At 39.6% G+C, this 23,765-nt stretch overlaps 1 long non-coding RNA gene across 1 annotated transcript; it reads left to right on the top strand.

Annotated features, from left to right (window-relative positions):
* The first annotated feature begins 8,125 nt into the window (after positions 1 to 8,125).
* LOC123865115 lies at positions 8,126 to 23,300 on the top strand. Its single transcript, XR_006795905.1, has 4 exons — positions 8,126 to 8,432; positions 8,536 to 8,541; positions 15,763 to 15,773; positions 23,288 to 23,300. It is a non-coding gene; the product is annotated as an uncharacterized LOC123865115 (long non-coding RNA).
* Positions 23,301 to 23,765: the final 465 nt, after the last annotated feature.

The raw sequence follows: 23,765 nt of genomic DNA on the forward strand, positions 1-23,765 counted from the left end.
CCTCCGCTCCACGCTCTCCGCACGTGGCATTGGTAGCCACTGTAGAGAAAGGGTAGCAACCCGCTCATCTCACTCAGGTGGCGCTGCTCAACTAGTCCACTGTACTTACTTCCCTGGCGTTTCCCTGCAGAACTCCTCCGCTCCACGTTCTCCGCACGTGGCATTGGTAGCCACTGTAGAGAAAGGGTAGCAACCCGTCAACCTCACTCAGGTGGCGCTGCTCAACTAGTCCACTGTACTTACTTCCCTGGCGTTTCCCTGCAGAACTCCTCCGCTCCACGCTCTCCGCACGTGGCATTGGTAGTCACTGTAGAGAAAGGGTAGCAACCCGTCAACCTCACTCAGGTGGCGCTGCTCAACTAGTCCACTGTACTTACTTCCCTGGCGTTTCCCTGCAGAACTCCTCCGCTCCACGCTCTCCGCACGTGGCATTGGTAGCCACTGTAGAGAAAGGGTAGCAACCCGTCAACCTCACTCAGGTGGCGCTGCTCAACTAGTCCACTGTACTTACTTCCCTGGCGTTTCCCTGCAGAACTCCTCCGCTCCACGCTCTCCGCACGTGGCATTGGTAGCCACTGTAGAGAAAGGGTAGCAACCCGCTCATCTCACTCAGGTGGCGCTGCTCAACTAGTCCACTGTACTTACTTCCCTGGCGTTTCCCTGCAGAACTCCTCCGCTCCACGCTCTCCGCACGTGGCATTGGTAGCCACTGTAGAGAAAGGGTAGCAACCCGTCAACCTCACTCAGGTGGCGCTGCTCAACTAGTCCACTGTACTTACTTCCCTGGCGTTTCCCTGCAGAACTCCTCCGCTCCACGCTCTCCGCACGTGGCATTGGTAGTCACTGTAGAGAAAGGGTAGCAACCCGTCAACCTCACTCAGGTGGCGCTGCTCAACTAGTCCACTGTACTTACTTCCCTGGCGTTTCCCTGCAGAACTCCTCCGCTCCACGCTCTCCGCACGTGGCATTGGTAGTCACTGTAGAGAAAGGGTAGCAACCCGTCAACCTCACTCAGGTGGCGCTGCTCAACTAGTCCACTGTACTTACTTCCCTGGCGTTTCCCTGCAGAACTCCTCCGCTCCACGCTCTCCGCACGTGGCATTGGTAGTCACTGTAGAGAAAGGGTAGCAACCCGTCAACCTCACTCAGGTGGCGCTGCTCAACTAGTCCACTGTACTTACTTCCCTGGCGTTTCCCTGCAGAACTCCTCCGCTCCACGCTCTCCGCACGTGGCATTGGTAGTCACTGTAGAGAAAGGGTAGCAACCCGTCAACCTCACTCAGGTGGCGCTGCTCAACTAGTCCACTGTACTTACTTCCCTGGCGTTTCCCTGCAGAACTCCTCCGCTCCACGCTCTCCGCACGTGGCATTGGTAGTCACTGTAGAGAAAGGGTAGCAACCCGTCAACCTCACTCAGGTGGCGCTGCTCAACTAGTCCACTGTACTTACTTCCCTGGCGTTTCCCTGCAGAACTCCTCCGCTCCACGCTCTCCGCACGTGGCATTGGTAGTCACTGTAGAGAAAGGGTAGCAACCCGTCAACCTCACTCAGGTGGCGCTGCTCAACTAGTCCACTGTACTTACTTCCCTGGCGTTTCCCTGCAGAACTCCTCCGCTCCACGCTCTCCGCACGTGGCATTGGTAGTCACTGTAGAGAAAGGGTAGCAACCCGTCAACCTCACTCAGGTGGCGCTGCTCAACTAGTCCACTGTACTTACTTCCCTGGCGTTTCCCTGCAGAACTCCTCCGCTCCACGCTCTCCGCACGTGGCATTGGTAGTCACTGTAGAGAAAGGGTAGCAACCCGTCAACCTCACTCAGGTGGCGCTGCTCAACTAGTCCACTGTACTTACTTCCCTGGCGTTTCCCTGCAGAACTCCTCCGCTCCACGCTCTCCGCACGTGGCATTGGTAGTCACTGTAGAGAAAGGGTAGCAACCCGTCAACCTCACTCAGGTGGCGCTGCTCAACTAGTCCACTGTACTTACTTCCCTGGCGTTTCCCTGCAGAACTCCTCCGCTCCACGCTCTCCGCACGTGGCATTGGTAGTCACTGTAGAGAAAGGGTAGCAACCCGTCAACCTCACTCAGGTGGCGCTGCTCAACTAGTCCACTGTACTTACTTCCCTGGCGTTTCCCTGCAGAACTCCTCCGCTCCACGCTCTCCGCACGTGGCATTGGCAGTCACCGTAGAGAAGGGCGCTACGTCAAGCGGTGCGGGCAGCAACCCGCTCGTCTCGCTCGCCACTGCCACTTCGCTCAGCGTTGTACTGCTCAAGCGATCCAATACAGCACGACCTGTGAAGGATTACAGACTTTGATTTTTTATACGCTCGCTGCGCTCTTCTGTTCAAATAATATTTGACATGTGTATACTATATTGGTCTACATGAAATAAATAAATTTAATTCAATTCAAGTTCCTTATAATAATCCACTAAAATTTAGAGACGCTCGAGAAAATATTTGTGTACAAAATGTATTCAAAAAAAAGTTTCAAATATAGGATTTATGATGTACTAGAACTAAATAAGTAATAAATACATGGAAGTGGTATACTGAGGAATCTTCTATTAAAATCTCGATGTGCGAAATTGCAAATACAGGATCATATTTCTAATTGAAAAGCCTCTATAATTACCATTCACTAATTTGTTACACGTTACATAGGCCATTAGGTGCTAATTTAATTCATCAGCACAGGTAGGTATCAATTTGAGGTGTCAAGATAGGAAAAGCGTCAATAGGTAAGGTATTTTGCTAGTCCAAAGAAATATAAGATACCTAATACTTACATTTATTATTTCTTTAAATAAATATTTGCCAAAGACATAGCGATAGTGTCAATGAAAGTAATATTATTATCACGATTTGTGATTATCATATTAACATATTATCGTCAGCTAAGTGGGGCTTAGTTTTCTATGAAAGTCTCGGATCTTATTTTTTAGGGTTACGAACCAGAAGAAGTTAAAAAAGATGGACCGTGAAAAGCTAGCAGACAGACTGACAAACAGCCACTCTTTCACATTTATACGTAAAATATTAGTATGGCTTGGATAGATTAGTGTATCAGCCGAAGGTATCAGTGCACGGGAAGGATTGCGATTATCACATTTGCCTGCTATCAAATACAAAATACCTTCATACCATTCCTTGCATTCTCACAGTCCATTTAGCGGTAATAATAAGCGGTACAATCCGTACAATATAGCCTCAATCAGAGCTCTCGTCTGTGAGAGTCGCATTACATCACTTTATGCGCGTCGACGTTTGATATCTTTATTTACTCGCTCTTCATTACCATAGCCCGGAGATATGTAATTTGGAAGCTATTAAACTTTAACTCCTATAACTGGCTTTTGAACGCGACTTCGTCCGCGTGGAGTTAGGTTTATTAAGAAATCCCTTAAACTCAAAGCATTTATTCAAAATGGGTACTTTATGACTGTGTATTGCAGATTTTTTTTAATTATAAGTTAATTATGTAAGGTCATAGTTAATTTCTACGTACTTAGGTAAACTTAAAACCAAAGTTACAAACGCGCCCTGGTCTAAGAAGAAGCCCTTAGAAACGTATCTACTCCAGTAGGTATTAATTAGTGCGCACAAAACAAGTTGATTTAATTCCAATCTGAAGTTGCAATATGGTGGTTTGCGCAAGTCACCTATACTTACTAAAATTAAGTCCACAAGCCCAAGCTGTCTTTTCTTGTACAATACACATCCATAAAACGCTTCGTCTCAGAATACAGAACAATGCCTCGTTTTCAGATTACACCACTTATTTTGCGCGCATTATTATGCAAACCAATTTTACGATTTCTACAAGATCATTTAAACGGTTGATCGTTGCAAAAGTAATAGACAGATTGATAAACATTCTGTGTTGATATTTGATAGCACAGATTTGTTGATAGATAGACAGATAGACACATCTTATAGGTATATATACGTAGTCAATCAACTTTGGTTTAAGTTGTCAAGTATCAAAGTCGCATGACCGCAGTAACATTGGGTTCAAGCTATACTGCAAGTCATAATAGTTATGACACGATGTGGAATAAATCGCGTACTTTACGACTCGTGCCGCAAGGAATTATAGTGTTACCACAGTTTAGCGATCATACAGTTCGGAAACGAACGTATTTCCGTAGAGCAAACAGAGCTTTAGCAGAGAAGCGAGCGCAACAGGTTGCGAACCGAAAACTTGCTTAGTTATAGAGACGTAACGTCAAAATACTCCGGTAATTTTTCCGAAATTTTGCACGATAAATCAAAAACTATTATGCATAAAAATATTTAAAAAATCTGTTTTGGAATATACAGGTAAAGCCCTTTTATATGATACCCCTCTTGGTATAGTTATCTTACTTTGAAAATTGAAACACATTTTAATCTTTTCTGTGACGTAACCACAAATTCACAGTTTTCGGATTTTTTCCTTTACTTGTGCTATAAGACTCATACCTAACTGCCAAATTTCATGATTCTAGGTCAACGGGAAGTACCCTATACGTTTTTTTGACAGACACGAAGGACGGACGGACAGACAGACAAACAGACAGACAGACAACAAAGTAATCCTATAAGGGTTCCGTTTTCCTTTTGAAGTACGGAACCCTAAAAATACCACGAGTTGAGAACCACCTCCTTTTTGGATATCAATCACAATGTACTACTGCTTCTCATTGCAAATCCAATTTTGTGATGATCGCTGATTTGAAACAACTACAAAGAAAAGGCATTCTCAATTGATATTTGTGGCTGTTTTCCTACTGTAAACTTGCTAAACAGTGCTATTATTATTGTATTTTGATGTTCAAAACGTAGCGGGAAGTGGCAACGGGTTAATTTTGTCCATTCTATCCTACGTCGTAATAACTAACTGTTATGGAGTTAGGACATCATGCTCTAGAGTCCAGATGCTGTAAGGACATCTTAATGTAATTCAGATGATCTTAATATTACTATTATGGCTGATATTGCTTTAAGGCCGACAATATCCTGCCATTTTAATTTATATAAAACTAGACTAGATTATGCCCGCGACTTCGTCTGCGTTTATTTAGGTTTTTAAAATCCAGTGGGAACCCTTTGGTTTTCCGGGATAAAAAGTTGCCTGTCTCAATTTCCGGGACGCAATCTACCTCTATACTAAATTTTATATTAATCCTACAAGGAATTACAATACCCGGCATGAATTGCAATGTGACTTGCACGCCACCCATTCGATACCTACAATTCAGAAACCTTCCTGCAAGTCCCAACAACAACTGTACAAAGTTTCAATTCAATCGCTTGAATGATGCGCGTAAAGTATGCATAGCAGACAGATAGACAGACATTAATTTTTGTTATTTCCACATAAATATGGTAGGTAATTAGCAGGACTTAGGTACAAGATTTGACCCCGAGAGCTTTCAAAGAATGCAACATCGCGCCGCCACTGCCCCTCAAAAAATCAAAGGTCCTCGAAATGCTAACAAATATTCTCAGAATTTTCCGAGAATTTAATGAGCGGTTCGTTAAGAAAATATGCTTCCAAATTAAAAATAAAATATAGTTCTTTGAAACATTCTTTAAAAGTTAGGTATTTTTCACAAATAAATAATTATCAAACAATTTTATTTAAACCTTAAAAGCTTGATAGACATAATAGTCTATTACAGTATATATCTATACATATAATAAAATTGTAGAAAAGTGGTGTCTGTACAATGGAAATATATAAAAAAAAAGTAGCAGGGGTTGTTATTATATCGATGCCGAACCCGAAATTGTAATTAATTTTTTTTTGTCTGTTTGTCTGTTTGTCTGTGTGTTTGTGCACGCTAATATCAGAAACAGCTTATTCGATTTATTCATTAATATATTGTAGTAAGCTTCACTTAACATTTTGTGTTTATTTCATGTCAATCGGTTCATAAATAAAAAAGTTATGTCAATTTAAAGAATCACGGCGAACATTTTTAACGTACAGAGTACGTACTACACGCCTCGCGCCTGAGCATCCGTGGCTATATAAAGCGCGCTGATTCCACGCGAACGAAGTCGCGGGCACAGCTAGTACAGAATATTTCTACTTACATGACTATTACAAAGATAGTATAAAACGCCAGATAGGCAAAGCTCATACATTCGTATTTTTAATCCCCGACCCAAAAAGAGGGGTGTTATAAGTTTGACGTGTGTATCTGTGTATCTGTCTGTGGCATCGTAGCGCCTAAACGAATGAACCGATTTTATTTTAGTTTTTTTTTATTTGAAAGGTGGCTTGATCGAGAGTGTTCTTAGCTATAATCCAAAAAAAATGGTTCCGCCGTTTAAAAGTTATCAGCTCTTTTCTAGTTACTGTAACCTTCACTTGTCGGGGGTGTTATAATTTTTAATTTACACTTGTAAAAAGTGAAGACAGTTTCGTTGACCAGCGGCACAGACATGAAACGAATTATACATGCTGGCACGTTGTTTACACATCCTTGGGTAAAACGACACCTACAAGAATGCTTCAAAATACGGCGGTTCGTTACCAGTCCATAGAATATTGTTGTTAGCTAAGGAAACCTACCTTCATATGACTAGATGATGTCCGCGACATCGTCCACGTGGATTTAGGTTTTCTAAAAACCCCGTGCGAGCTCTTTGATTTTCCGGGATGAAAAGTTGCCTTTGTAAATTTCCGTTATGCAAGCTAAGCTACCTTTGTCATATAAATCGGTTGAACGGATGGGCCTTTAAGAATCTCGTGGGAACCATTTGATTTTCCGGGACAAAAGTAGCCTATGTCCATCCCCGGGATGTAAGATAACTCTATACTGAATATCATCAACATCGGTTGAACTGTTGGGCCGTGAAAAGCTACCAGACAAACAGACAGACACACTTTCGCATATATATACAGATTTAGTTGTGCGAAGACCATTAATTTGACGATAATTAAGTGGTCTGATGTAGTTCGTTCACGATTTGCCCATCAGGGGTGTGTCGAGGGCGCTGATCCTGACAGCGCCCAGGGCTGCCAGCGCGGAAGCGTTCTAACATTAGCCCTTACTGAGTATCACGGCTGTGAGATGACATAGAGCTCTCGTGCTTTCGTTGAGCTGGTTGGTTGCCGGCTCTGTCAGCGCTGCTTTCTGAATAAGTGGTAGAGTTTCTTAAGTGCCGAAAGCGTTGGCATAAGTAAAATAAATACATGAGCTACCTATAGTTGATTACCTGAATCTACACTAATTTAGCTTACCTAGAAATCTATAGTTACCTAGAATCTGAAATTTAGGAGGTAGCAATATCTTATTTAGCACACATAAAGGAAAAAATCTGAAGACCGTTTTGTGGTTACATCACAAAAAAAGTGTTATTTCCTACGGTACTGAACCCTCGATCACACTTCCTCCCTCGACCTCGACTCGCACTTGTCCAGTTTTTTTTCACGCGATCTCTGTTATTTAATGTACTTAGAGAGAAATGCGAAGTTTTGTATTTAATACATTTGAATGATAACATAGAATAGAAATAATTCCGCAGCTGTTTAATGATAAAATTTTGTTACGCTGAACGTACATATGACGAGTATTTTTTTAAGATTACAGTACTAGACCATGTGGTCCAGTACTGTGGCAGAGATAAAATTAGGGTTCAGCATCTCCCCTCGCGGGGAGGGGATGTGTGCCTTTTTGATTAGCTCCTGTGTCTGAGCGCTGATTGATTACTCAATGATTACCACCACGTCAGCGCCGGACGCGGTAATGGCGGGTATTTGTTTAACCGTGCAGTTTATTCCTGGTTAGGTTCTTATTAATAAACTGCATCATTGGTATAGTCACTATAAACCACGATGTAATAGCTTAACCACTAGGTTATAGTGGTTAGCCTATTCAGCCACGGATCAAGAGTTAAGGATTGGGGTTCAGAACCAGCCCCAAAAAAGTTATTTCTACCAAGGAATTCTTCGTATAGCTGCCCAGAGCTAGACGGCCGGCGTTGAAGCCCCGCGTCTCGATGAGATGATGAGGCCCAGTTCCCATGGCTTTACGTGCTGTCACGTAAAGCCATGGGAACTGGGCCTCATCTTCCACCGGTCGTGTCATGTAGTCAACTCATCAGTAGCGAGGGAGAAGGAGGTGACAAAGAGGACTCTACGAGCATGGAGGAGGGGAGCGATAGCGATAGTGAAGACAGATACGCAAATACTGGAGAGGAAGTGGGTAACAGGAGACACCACGATCGGCGACGGGAATCTCTCGTATCTGTAACGTTTGCCACAGAAAGGGGAGAGTGGGGAGAGTGACTTGATGGGGACAAGTAAGAGAAAGAAAAATAATTTGTAAGGAGTCAAAAAGGCGCCCCGGGAAAGAGCCCTCGAGCAAGAACCGAACGGATGCCCTCCCGCGTTTTGGCCCATATAACCGCAAGGTTGGTGGGCCATGGGTGGTTGGTGGGTTGTCATCAGTAGCGCCGAATAGCCAGAAGAAATTCACATAGCGATATATTTACTATCTCTGATTGTACTGTTATTGTTAGGTGCGTAGGTAATTAAGTTATGCGTAGATGCACTAATAGTAGTAATATTTTTCATTAGGTATACACCTTGTTGAATGGAATTTCCGGCGGATATACTATAATCTAATCTTGTACGACATATTTTAGAAAAACTATTCATAGGTAGGCCAAATAAACGCACCTATTTTCCATTTTTGGATATCATTGTTTTTTAACTCCTTTAGTGAAAGTAGAAAACTGGGAGACCTCTTTTTGTTGTATCCTCTATTCGTTTCGACGTATATTTTTAAAGAGCTATGAGTAATTTTCAAAGCAAGATAACTATACCATGTGGGGTATCTTATGAAAGGGCTTTACCTGTACAGTCTAAAACAGATTTTTATTTATTTTGCAAAATGTCGGAAAAAATACTCGAGTACGGATCCCTTGGTGCGCGATTCCAATGACTCGCACTTGGCCGGTTTTTCAGAACTCCTACATATTTAATCCCTTTGTCATAATATACTTATATGCGTATTTGAAATCTCTACCATGTTTGTTTAGTTTTAATCACTGCTGTTATAACTAACACTTAGAGACAGCTAGCGGCATATAAGTCCCTTTTTCATATAAATTTTGCTTACTTTTGAATGAATATTTTGAATAAAACATAATAAAAATCATACCAAGAGACGGAAAAACAATTTTACTATATTTCAGCGTTTAAAACTCGACTTCTCGAGTTTTAGTTTTGAAATCTTGTACTTATAAAACTTTACGTCGAAGGCTCCGTCTAGCTATCCATCTAGTCTGTGACCATGTCACAAAGGTCAAAGTCCACTCTGCTATGCAGAATGCAGTTTCGCGTGACAGCAGACGGCCTGCGGTTCAGCTGCGGTCGCGTGGACCTCACACAGACTATTAAAATTACGAGTAGAAACTACTACCTACAGGCTATACCTACTTACCTCTACAGACATCGTCGTTTAGATTATTATAGGCCCGTTGAAAACAAATACCAGATATCTAAAGTAAAAAGAATAAAGCTGACTGACTGACTGATCTGTATAGAATATAGATCTTTAGTATGGAACCTGGCCTACTTAATTGCCCGCCATTTTCTTTTTTAGGGTTCCGTACCTCAAAAGGAAAAACGGAACCCTTATAGCATCACTTTGTTGATAACTGTTGTAAGATAACTAATTACCAAGTGGGGTATCACATGAAAGAGCTTTAACTGTACATTCTAAAACGTATTTTTATGCATAATAGTTTTTGATTTATCGTGCAAAATGTTGGAACAAATACCCGAGTGCGGAACCCTCAGTGCGCGAGTCTGATTCGCACTTGGCCAGTTTTTTTATTGGAAAAAAGGAAATGGCGGATACTATAGGTACTACAAAATCTTGTAAGCCCTTTAGCACGCCTAGATACTTAGTTATTATGGCGTAGGAATCAGCTTTTTTTGATAATTCAGCCCCTAAAGGGGTAAAATAGGGGTTGAAGTTTGTGTAGTTCACGCGGATGATTTTCCGGGCATAATCTAGTTAGTAAATAAACATACCGATTATTATTTTCTTCTACAAACTCGTTTTAGATAGTAGATCATGCAAAAAGGTTTAAGTATCCAGCTCTATTGTTTAAGACCATTATAAAAGTGTATGGAACATAATCTCCATGTTATTATTATCTTGCAAGTGCGTGTCACAGATCGGAGTAGCGGCGCAACTGCATCTTGGACCACACGCAGTATGACGCCAGGGATGCCAGCTGATTTTCGATTTAACTAAAGCGAGTGAGGCACCTGCCAACATTTACAGAATATAATATATTCGTTCCGAATCCTGCTCAAACGTATTTCTACACAAATAACTTTTCTTAATATGCTAAATAACTGAAACTCAAAATCCTTGAACCTTTTTTCCAAGTAGGTACATCTGGATTCTGGAATTGGTCTTTGGTATCGTGAGTTACTCGTTAGTCTATCAATTCTGATTCTACCAATAGTCCAATAGTTCGTTAATCGTTATATTTACAACTTCGCGGACGAAGTCGCGGGGTCAATCTAGTTGATAATAAATTATTTATTTTTATTCAACCTTTTTTACTTTAGATAACTGCAGAACTCTAAAAGCACAGCTAAAAGTTTGGAAAGGTAAGGTAAACTTGTAAGAACCGTGTGTGCTGTAGCACTTATAAACAAACTCTCAACAGAATAGAAACACTGGCAACTCCTGCGCAGAGGAAGCGGTCGCTAGTGTAAACACAGCACTTATTCAACTAAGGAAACGCTTGCCCCTTGTTTGTTCTTACTTTACCGACACTTACGTAGGGTGACCACGAGTTTTATACCTATCGTCGGCCCTGGATCGGAATAGGTCCTCTCAGATTTGGAAGGGTTTGACCATAATTTTATTTAACTTTAGTTCATCATCCTATCATTATATGATCTACTACTGAGCACGGGTCAGTAGTAGATCATGAGAAGGACTTGGCCATAGTCTACCACGCTAGCCAAGTACGGATTGGCAGACATCACACACCTTTGAAAACATTATGGCGAACTCTCAGGCATACAGGTTCCCTCGCGATGTTTTCCTTCACCATTAAAGCAAATGATATTTATTCCTTAAAACGCACATGACTCCGAAAAGTTCAAACCCCAACCTTCTGAATGGGAGGCGGACGTTTTATCCACTAGATCTCATCACGCCTTTAAAGTTACAAACGAAAACTTAAAATATTGATGTGGGGCTTGTAGAATAAAACGACTTAATGATTTATCAAGTTATTTAGAGCCTCAATAGCTCAACCGGACTGAAAACCGAAAGGTCGACGGTTCAAACCCCGCCCGTTGCACTATTGTCGTACTCCTAGCACAAGCCTGACGCTTAGTTGGAGAGGAAATGGGAATATTAGTCATTTAACATGGCTAATATTCTTTAAAAAAAAAAAAAAAAGTGATAGATCAAAAAAAAAAAAAGTCATCCGATAAGGCTGTTTGGCATGCAGATAACTATTATGACTATGATGCAGACTTCCGCTAAGAAAGGATTTTTGAAAATTTAACACCTAAAGACGTAAAATAGGGGTGTAAAATTTGTGTAGTCCACGCGGACGAAGTCACGGGCATTAGCTAGTTTACAAAGTTCTTTTGAATCGTAAAGTTAACATGGCCGTGGTTTCAAATACCCTTCCTACTGAGAAGAAGGAACAACAAACTTTGCTTGAGTTTTGAAAAATATATTTCTGCATTTACTTATATTATAGCGTGAAAGAGGATATATTGTGTGAATGGGGTGGAAAATGCGTTGACGTACCTATGCCAAAAGGGAGTGGAAGAAAAATACATGTTGTGCCGACCCCACATAGATTGGGATAAAAGACAAGAAGAAGAAGATTTACTTACTTATATCATCATTGAATTTTTAAACAAGTGTAAATTAAAAATTTATAACACCCCCGACAAGTGAAGGTTAGAATAACTAGATAAGAGCTGATAATTTTCAAACGGCTGAACCGATTTTCTTGGATTATAGCTAAGAACACTCTCGATCAAGCCACCTTTCAAACAAAAAAAAACTAAATTAAAATCGGTTCTTTAATAAGGAGCTACGATGCCACAGATAGATACACAGATACAGAAGTCAAACTTATAACACCCCTCTTTTTGGGTCGGGGGTTAATAAGGAATTCCTATGCAACCAGAACGCGTGGTAACTCTACTTTGAGGGCGTGCTAGCAACAGTTAATATTGCTTTTGAAACCACGTATTGTTTAAAAATATCTGCCAACAAGTAATTCTAAATTGCTTCCTCTTTAGCGCTCGCTTCCTTACAATGCTGAAGTGTTTGACAGGTATTCACTTACCGAAGCTCACAACAAAGCAAAAGCTACTTAAAAAGTCCTAAAATAGTCTGTTACTTTTATAGAAAGAGAGCCAGCACGTGTCAGACTTTTGTTATTTTATAAAAGCTGAAAGTTTCTCTGCTATTGTCCCCAGCAAAGGGACGAACGATCAGCGACTCTGATGTTTGGATCATGGTGGCTTTGGGAGTGCTTTGGGAGATAAGAATTAATAAAGGTGTAAAAAATCTTACGTCGAAGTATAAAGTCCCATTTTTAGGGTTCCGTACCTAAAAACGAAAAACGGAATCCTTATAGGATCACTTAGTTGTCTGTCTGTCTATCCGTATGTCGTGTCTGTCAAGGAAACCTATCCCGTTGACCTAGAATCATGAAAGGCAGGTAGGTGGGTCTAATAGAACAAGTAAAGGAAAAAATCGAGCTGAAAATATGCAGATAGCTATTATGACGTAGACTAAATCAGATAAGAAAGGATTTTCGAAAATTCAACTTCTAGGTTGGAAAAAATAAGGGTTTTAAAATTAGAATCCAAGCGGACGAAGTCATGGGAATAAACTAGATTATTTATAACCTTGAAACGTACGGACGTTCAAAATGGGTCCCCCAGTATAAAAACTGAAAACTCTGGGACTCGTGGGAGCGAGGCTGACCATACGCGACGTAAGCTCATTAGTACACGCCAAATAAGGCCAGTAGCTCTTTTTATGACCCGCCGATAGCCGATGCGATTCTATAACGATTCGATCGGACGATTCAATCGTTTGTTTTTTTAGGGTTCCGTATCGCTAGATAAAAAGGGAACACTTAAAGGATCACTTCGTTGTCTGTCTGTCCCGTTAAGGGAATCAAAATATTTAGTCTATGTCTGTACAGAATGACTTATCACGCCCTATTTTAACTCTATGGGGGTCAACTCAAGTGTCATATCAAAAGGACGGTTCATCTTTAAAATGAGCACCAAATGTGCCAAAATCGAACTTTCGACATGAAATTTTGACACAATATCAAGTTAAAATGGCGCGTGAGAACTCATTTTTTGCGCATTATTCATACTTTCTTTTTTTCTTAGAATCATGTTTGGTATGTAGCCAAAGTCTTGGTACAAACATATAAGGGGAAACCCTATAAACCGTGAATATATTGTGGTTACTTCACAAAAAAAAAACATTAAAGAGTGTTAGGTAGAGTATATATATCATGTGCGATGGTACAGAACCCTTTCTGTGCGAGTCCGACTCGCACCTGACGGGTTTTTTCAAATATAATGAATCTTCTAAGTTACCTTGTAAGTAGTTGTATCTACGGTTTGTTAGTCCTCTAACAAGCTCATACAAAAATGAAGTAGCGATAAATTACAACATAACATCCTATTAGTGATTGTGAGTTAAAGATTTTATCACCTGAAGATGTTCCGTTGAAGAAGTGAAACGTATCTATGACCACATCATCATATAGGTTACTAGCTGATGCCCGCGACTTCGTCCGCCTGAATTTATATTTTCAAAAATCCCGTACGATCTCCTTGGTTTTCTGTGATAAAAACCGACCAAGTCATGAAGACCTAGAAAAGGGTTCTAGAACCTAGACCAAGAATCTAGGTCACGGGAAGTATAGGTTTTTTTGACAGACACCAGAACGGATGGTCAGACAGGTTGAGGGTCAACCCTAAAAAGTGGCTTATGTCACTCTCCATGGCTTCAACTATACCATTGTCCATGTAAAACACCAGGTAAGTCCACCGCAGAGCAGTGGCGTGATTGAAGGAAAAACCAACAAACAAACACGCTTTCGCATTTATAATATGGATGGATAATGATGTAAGTGTTGTTCTATAACCAGTGATAAATCTATGTCTATAACTCATTCTACTCACACACACACACACACACACACACACACACACACACGTTGCAATCGCAGCACAATCGTCTAGCGACATCGATTTGCAAGAGTGCGCATCGATGCGTAATACGATTACATCGATGAATACGATGCAGGGTAATTTATTGCAGTTGTCATTCCGGCGATCTTTGGACATTGTCTTGAGTCAAAGCAATTACAGTTTTTGTGAGTATATCGTGGTCGCATTGATATTGTACTCTACTGACATACTTTTCTTGATAACAAGTGTAAATTGAAAATTTATAACACCCCCGACAAAGTATCTGAGTTTTCCAAAACATCATTTTCAAATAAATAATTATGTATCTAGGCAACGTCCATCTTGACAGCTAGTCATTTATCAATTGACATAATATTATGAACTTAACGGTCTGTTACAAAGTTACAAGAAAAGTAGAAAAGAGCTGATAACTTTTAAACGGCGGAACCATTTTTTTGGATTATAGCTAAGAACACTCTCGATCAAGCCACCTTTCAAATAAATAAAACTAAAATAAAATCGGTTCATTCGTTTAGGCGCTACGATGCCACAGACAGATACACAGATACACACGTCAAACTTATAACACCCCTCTTTTTGGGTCGGCGGTTAAAAAGATAAATAAGTACCTAGACCTAGCTACTCAAATTTCGTTTTTTCACCCACACACTTGTAGGCAAGCGCGCTCCATCTGAGACTGCATCATCACTTACCAGCAGGTCTGATTGCATCCAAACGCTAGTCTATATAATTAAAGAAATTAAAAAAAAACACCCTATTCGTCGCAATCGCTATTCAATGAATAAGCGACATCGATTCGCAAGAGTGCGCATCGATACAAAAGTCAAAGTCAAAATAGGTACCTAACTTTTTGATTGTCAATTACGTAAACTTAAAACTAAAGTAACGAGGGTTCCAAACGCGCCCAGGTCTGAGAAGAGTCTACAACAAACTCATTCCTCATACGATGCAAGGTAATTCAGTTCGACATTCCGTAGTTCTTTGGACATTGTCTCGAAGAATTGAAGGACGTATTTCTTATGTGACGTCGCATTCGTTGAGAAACATACTCTACCCTACTGACATACTTATCGCCAAGATAAATAAAAGAAACAGCTACTTCAAACGTCTTTCTGCCAACGAATCTGTCATCATTCCTCATACTTGGTTTGGAATACTCTTCCGCGATCTGTGTTTCCTACCAATTACCATCCGTGTATCTTTAAAATAAGAGTGAATAGGCATCCATAGGTAAACGCGTCCCATCTTAGGCGACATCATCACCTTCCATCAGGTGTAATTATGGTCAAGCGCCTGTCTATAATGAACAAAAAAATTAAAAAAATCTTCGGAGAAATCGAAATAATTTGATTGAAGATTTTCAAGAAATGTGTTGAATTTTGGACGAGAAGACATTTCAAAGTTTCCCGAACGCAGCCCTGTTTCTCGAAATTTGACGTACCTAGCTGGATGGTGTGTCACAGGTACACATACACACCTATAAGTGTCAATTAAAAATTATAACACCCCCGACAAGTAAAGGTTACAGTAACTAGAAAAGAGCTGATAACTTTCAAACGGCTGAACCGATTTTCTTGGATTATAGCTAAGAACACTCAAGGTTAAGCCAACTTTCAAACAAAAAAAAAACTAAATTAAAATCGGTTCATTAGTTTATGAGCTACGATGCCACACACAGAAAAAGAAAATTGTTGTAATGCCAGTTAAAATAGCACTATATTCCACGGACAATGTAGGGAATCTTGAGTTCCGTCTTCTACATAAGGATCAGCGGCTCGTCTATCCCGTTATCCACTTATGGATCTAACTCCTTTCTGGCGTACATTCCTCACCCGGGACGTATATGGAGGATTACTTATATACATGGAGTTATGCCGTGATGCATTGCACCAAATAAGTTTCAGAATTTTAATGTCTACGTATGAGTTTTATAAAAATAGTTGAAAATCTTACCCCTTGTGCTCATTCTATAGTTGAATCTAAAAGGTTGAATAATATTCCATTGAAAGTTATATTAAAATCTATGACTAATTGATTGTGATAATTTTCTGTGACCAAGGAGCGAATCCTCGGTGCATTTAAAATCTAGCTGGAACTACAAAATTTTAAACAACACCAGGTAGGTGGGTATGTTCGTTAAGAGGGCTCTCTCCGTCACTCGTTTCCACTCGTTTCATACAATCGTAGTTCCAATTTCATTTGAATATTAAGCAACCAAAGTCCATGAAATTTTGCACATATATTCTAGAAACTAATATCTATGTCTGTGGTTTTCCAGATTTTTGTTAAAATATTCGGTTTCAAAGTTACGCGGTCTTAAAATTTTCATACAAATCTTTGAGCCCCTGTAATTTTAAAACTACATATTTTTAGAAAAATCTAAAACACCACAGACACAGATATTAGTTTCTAGAATATGTCTGCGAAATTTCATGGACTTTGGTTGCTTAACATTCAAATGAAATTGGAACTACGATTGTATGAAACGAGTGGAAACGAGTGACGGAGAGAGCCCTGTTAACGGTAAAATTAAATTCAAAAGTCTTATTCAATTAGACAATCAGCCAGGGCTGAAATAGGCATTGAAACAAATGAGTGTGAAAGGACACTATGCGGTTCAACACGCATTGAGGAGCGCCGCAAGCGCCGGCGCCAACGACACTCCTCGACATGATTGCAACATGCAATCATGTCGAGGAGTGCCGTTGCCGTTGGGTGTTATAAGTTTGACGTGTGTATCTGTGTATCTGTATATCTGTCTGTGGCATCGTAGCTCCTAAACTAATGAACTGATTTTAATTTAGTTTTTTTGTTTGAAAGGTGGCTTGATCGAGAGTGTTCTTAGCTATAATCCAAGAAAATCGGTTCAGCCGTTTGAAAGTAATCAGCTCTTTTCTAGTTACTGTAACCTTCACTTGTCGGGGGTGTTATAAATTTTTAATTAAACTTGTATATTATTAAATATTCAGATACATATATGTGTAACAACCTGTAACACTTTATATAATAAGTAGTGGAACAAATGACCTGAACGGGCCGACACGCTAGACGCGCCGCGGGCGCCGGCGCCGCCAGCACGCGCGTGCAGTCGACAAGGGTGTAACTAGGTGATAGATGCACTTCCATTGTTGTGTTCACTGGGATATTATCTATCTACGCTCCGTTGCCTTCGACTTTATCTGTGTCGAGTTTAAATTATTCACTACCTTTTTAATCGACTCCAATAAAACGAAGATTCTCGGACGAATTTCATTCAATGGTTATATTTTGATGGCCGTCTATTATAGACAGTCATGGTGCTTTTTCTACTAACCCTATTTCATACTCTCTTTTGATTGATTTTATTTTTAATAATAGCTCTGGTAATGAATAGGATTTTTAATCTTTTATAGATTTTGCATTGTCCACTGGTTTGACTTGATCCAATTTTTGCTTGATAGATTCAAAAATGATCTCTGAAATTTTCTCGGGAAGTATTAGAAGAATTTCATGTAACATTTATTGTCTTTTATTCATTTGTCTTCTTTCTTAATTCTTAGAAGTTAGCTTCTTTTTACTGTACGAGTATTTGATATAATTGCAGTAGAAGTTGCCACATCATGTAAAATCTCGTTTCCTGAAGGCACTAGAATTAGGATTAGGAACTAAAACAAAGGACGAAATTAGAAATTAAGAGTAGTAATTAATTTTATGGGCAACCCCATAACAATGGACAATAAGTTTAAAGCATTTGTAACCGAAAAGTTAAACAGAAAACATTGGATTTAATCTTCTTAGATTTAGAGCTGCTTTTAGCTTAAGAAATTGAAACTTTACAGCGTCTAAATAACGAAAGCCATAGCCACAAAGCGTTTTTACGAGCTAAGAATTCAGATTTGAGTTTACGAGTATGAGTAGTCTGTGATGCGATATGTAAACTTTGTGGACGGTGGACACATAAGACCCTAATCTTTTGCGTAGAATTTGACACTTTTTGAATCGTAAACGAGGTAATTTAAATAAATCTGCAATTATAGATAAAGATCCAGGATTCGATCTTGCAAAAAACATTCAACAGTACTGTAGAGTCTATAAGTACATCTACTGAGGATGTTCTGATGATGTAAGCGTGACGCTACTTACCTAGGTTAGAGTTAGTTTTAGTGATAAACGTTACTCTCAATAAAAGAAATTTGAAAATAAAACTACGAAATAAATGTGAATGACACCATGGCAGATTAGTGCTATTGTATAATGTTATTAAAACCATGTAATTTATTTAAATTGAAATAAAATAACATATTGTTAAAATCCTAATTAGTACCTAATATAGAAATCTCCAAGGATTACCTAAACTAAACTAATAACGCAAAACTTATAAAACATCTTGAAAAAGTAAAACGAACGTTCTCCCAAAAAGAAGATGGAATCCATAGGCATACCTAACGGCTATAATAGGGTTTGCTTTGATATTATAATAGTTAATATTAAAATTTTCAATAAAATGTACACGATATTCAAAGACCATGAAATAGGATTTTTTGCGGGATAACTTTAAGAAGAAACTATTTTCAATTTGAATGGAATGGTAATTTTTACGCCTTTGAAATTGATCTAAGATCGCATAGCAACACCACAATTAGTTAGCAAAGTAGCAAGCCAGCCAGAGTCTTGGCTGTTACCTGGCGATGCCCGCTGCGAAGGCAAGCATGCGCCATTAAAACGGACACTTCATTAACAATTTATGGCCATTTTGGACCTTTGTGGCCACCGACGGTACACAACCGTGACAAATGCCCACTAGAATTTATTTAAGAGTCGGTAACGTCTTTTGTTTACTTCATGTTTATTCCTATAAGATTTGTTTCTTTACTAATAAAATAAATAAATAAATAAAAGTTATTCAGCTCAACAAAATCACAAACGAAAAATAAAATAAAATACAATTTAATTTAAATACAAAACTAGAAAATACTAAGACCAATATTGTGTCTGTGAACTAAAAACTAACTTTAAGAATTATGTTTTATCTATATTTATATTTATTATTCTCATATAAGTGAACATTGTTCTTCTGAGAAATAAACTCTTTAAACCTAAAAAGGCTCTGCCTCAGCAAGATGCTGCGGTATTTGACTACCACAGCGCTGATATTCAGGCAGAGCCCTGGTGTCACGACCTGACACCAGGGCTCAGGAAAACACTGACCTTTTGCATTTCAGTTGGTTCTAAATTAGTACTAGACTGCAATCACACCTAAAGCATAAAATATGATTGATGATGTTATTATTATACCTAGTCTATGTTCGTGCGTAATGTAGGTAAGTACCTAGTATTTATCTTGAGGTTTTTTTATTTCTGCTCTGCCAGATTCAACGTGTAGGTATCTATACTAATAAATAAAATTGGAGTGTCTGTCTGTAATTTCGAAATAACTACCACATATTAAGGTCATATGGTTATTTGAACGATACCATGACTGAATCACACGTTTTTAAAATTTTTGTCTGTCTGTCTGTCTGTCTGTCTGTTTGAAAAGGCTAATCTTCGGAACGGCTGAACCGATTTCAACGGGATTTTTACATGCAAGTAGAGGATTGACCAGGGTGTGACATAGGCTACTTTTTTAACCGACTTTCAAGAAGGGAGTTGTGTTTTTCTACCTATGTACACCGAAATCTCCGAGATTTCTGAACCGATTTGCGTCATTTCTTTTTTAATCGATAGAGGAACATTCCGACATTGTTTCATAAAATTTGGATTCCAACTCCTCAATCCTGATGCTGCAGGGGATCTGACCAATCCACGCGGGCGAAGCTGCGGGCATCAGCTAGTATAATAATAATATTATTTAGAAGTCACATTTAGATTTAGTTAGAAAGATTTATTTTTCTAATTACTGTAGCTTTAAAATACTTCAAAAATAATAGTTGAATTTTACAAGTAGGTAAATAGATGTTAGGTAGTGGTAAAAATATTAATAACCTACGTGAGCTTAAAAAAATTTAGAAAAAGACTATACAAGGGTTCCAAACGCACTCTCGTCTAGGAAGAAGCCCACAACAAACTCAGCCTAACACCATAATAGGTACTTATTTATTATGGTTATCATTGTAATTAGGATACTAAAAAACTATGGTGATAAGACATTAAAAAATAAATATCTTTGATATTTTTTGGACTTTGCAGATATAGTTAGGTACAGATAGGTATCAGCTGTAGTCTTCTAACTTTATTGGACACTTGTTACATTGAGAGGCTTGTGCCCAGTGGGGTGATACTCGTAATTGGCTGTGAGTTTACTTTTTTACGACTACATATATTTATCCTTCCAAACGGATAAACAGTAACAAAATGTCACTCGAGGTTTCCGGCCCTTAAATAACTATTTAATAGCTGTGACCGCTGCGATTTGGGGCCACTCCAGCGTGAGGTTGACCGGTTTTTGAAAACTTACAAAAACCCTGTTGTTGTACGATGTTGTTCACTCCTTGAGGTCTTGTTTGATATACCTAGTAGCGGACCACTAGCGGACACACAATCAATATTTAGAATAAGTATATTGATAAGCCTGTTGGTTGTTCGTCTGTATGTAACCTTTATATTTAACCCCCGACGCAAAAGGAACACTTTGGTGGCATTCTGGAGAAAGACATAGGTTTTTCGACCAGAGCTGGGGTCTTATTAGTGGGAGGTCCCGGATTTCCCGGCAGGGATTTGGAATTTTATTATTTCTAAATTTCTGGCCTGGCCAGGTCTGGTGAGAAACTTCGGCTGTGGCTAGTTAACACCCTACTGGCAAAGCCGTGTCACCAAGCGATTTAGCGTTCCGGTACGATACGGTGTAGAAACCAAAGGGGTATGGGTTTAATAAAAACTGCCATACCCTTCCAGGTTAGCCCGCTTCTATCGTAGGCATCATCACATACCACCAGGTGAAATTGCAGTCAAATGCTAACTTGTATATTATGAATTTAAAAATTAAATATCTTTTTATTCCGAAAAATCAAAGAGCCCCCACGGGATTTTTTGAAAACTCAAATCTACAGGAACGAAATCGCGAATTGGTCACAAGCGTCATCTATCTAATAGTCCATAGATATATTTTATTTATGTCCTTCTTATGAAATGAATTCGCATATTATATACATAGTTGAGAATTATTCAGATGCCTATTACCCTAACGAGCTACCATCAGCAAAAAAGTGTTCCTCTGAAGAAGCACAATAGCTGTAGTTAGATTGATTACAGCGCGGTCAGTTGTTCGCGCTATAGACGGCGTCGCTATAGCGCGGCGCTATTGTGCCGTGTATGGCGCGTGTGCTCGTTATCGCGCGCCATATTAGGCACCGGCGCCTGCTTCCGAACCTGACCTAACACATCAAACGATCGCGCACAAACCCGATGAAAGTTCTGTGTGGTATCCTTGAATTTAAGTTTTCTAATACCTAGCTGCATTTCACAATAACTTAACTTTTAAAAACCCCCGACACAAAAACCTCTATAAGAAAACTTGAAAAGAGCTGATAACTTTCAAACGGCTGAACCGATTTTCTTCGATTATAGCTTAGAACACTCTTGATCGAGCCACCTTTCAAACAAAGAAAGCTAAATTAGAATCGGTCCATTCCTTTAGAAGCTACGATGCCACAGACAGATACACACGTCAAACTTATAACACCCCTCTTTTTGGGTCGGGGGTTAAGAACAGTCAGTTCGCGGGTAGTAGTCGGGTTTTAGTGTTGTTTAACTTTATCTTATATAATCATCATTTACCAATAATAATAGCTCAATCTCGAGTGTTTAATTAATTAAGTAATGCCCTTCAAAAGCGTTCAAGCCATGCTTCCCAAGTGAAAGATTATGACGTCGCCGCCGCTGCCGGCTCGACAAAGTTTGTTAAAGCTCCACAGACGTACCAACTGCCAACAACTGACGACCTCCCTAAGCGCTGTGGTTATATTAGTGGGAAGTCCCGGGTTCGATTCCCGGCAGGGGTTTGGAATTTTATCATTCCAAAATATCTGGACTGGTCTGGTGGAAGGCTTCGGCCGTAGCTAGTTATCACCCTACCGGCAAAGCCGTGTCACAAAGCGATTTAGCGTTCCGGTACGATGCCGTGTAGAAACCAAAGAGGTGTGGATTTAATGCAAACTGCTACACCCTTTCCAGGTTAGTCCGCTTCCATCTTAGACTGCATCATCACTTATCACCAAGTGGGATTGCAGTCAAGGGCTTATTTGTATGTGAATAAAAAAAATATGAATAGCCATCTTCTAGGCAAACGCGCTCCATCTTAGCCCGCATCATCGCGGCCAGCGGCAGCCAAGCGCTAGTCTCTAAATTAAAAAAAACACGTTTTGTTGGCACGTCTACACTCTATAGGCTTTGAAAGTTGGTGCATGTATAGGTGCTATAATATTATGACGTCGCCGGCTCGTCAAAGCTCGTTTTATCCCGAGAGCCGCTGACAGACATCCCGCCCCTAATGGCCCCAACAACTGGCCCCCATTCATTTCTCACACAATCATAAAAATATAAAAGCCATTCCCTTACAAGCATTCACTCATTTGATTGGTACAGACAAAAAACAAATAAAAAGCACCATTAAAACGGGTTAAGCAAGGCTCGGTGTATAGAACACTTTAGAATACAGCATTAAATATTTGATCGAAGAGTTAACGGCGGCCACTCCGTCACTCGCTGCAGACAAACGTAAAATTCCACAGATGTGCCAACTACCAACATCTCTGCTAGTGGTACGTCGAGTCAAGAGTGAAAAAAGACATCCCAGCTCCAAGTATTAGCAGGTCTGATTGCAGCACAGCATTGGAGCCAAGCACTAGTTTAACACCGAAAGTTTTTTATTCTAAATGTAATTATAAATTCAATCTGAAATTATAAAGTATACTTTAATGGCTACTGTTAAGTTACAGGGGCTCCAGGACTTACATACAAAATTCTTTGAACCTGTGTAACTTTAAAAGTAGAAAATTTTAGAAAAACTAAGACAGCAATGTGTACCTTCATTTCATTGACTTGTTGCGTAATATTCAAACGAGAATAAAACTACGTTTGTATGGAGAGGGTGACGGAAAGTCCTTTGTTAAAGATGGTTAAAAGCCTTTTTAAGATTTACGATAAAGATGCTGGGATAGTGTAGAGCCTAATAGCTGTTGTGATTAAACATGGTCAATACCTCATTTACATTTCTATTTGAAAATGACTTGAAAAGGAGAAAAAAGTGTTCGACTCTACCTACCAGGCTCTACTTAGGGTTTATTTTTTATTTTTCTTTTCTTTCTACATCGATTTCCGTAGGTACAGTCAGCAATAAAGCTATAGGTTTGCAGTTTGCACCCGCCATCGTCAGTACAAGTGACTATGGATGGGTGCACACCTAACTTTGTTGCTGACTGTACATCAATAACTTCTTATTTAACTACCCATAATATTATAAATGCAAAAGTGTGTTTATTTGTTGGTTTGATATTGAAAAATCACGCCGTGAAGGATAAACGGATCGACGTGATTTATTGC

This window comes from Maniola jurtina, chromosome 1 (assembly GCF_905333055.1).
Source record: "Maniola jurtina chromosome 1, ilManJurt1.1, whole genome shotgun sequence".
Lineage (NCBI taxonomy): Eukaryota > Metazoa > Arthropoda > Insecta > Lepidoptera > Nymphalidae > Maniola > Maniola jurtina.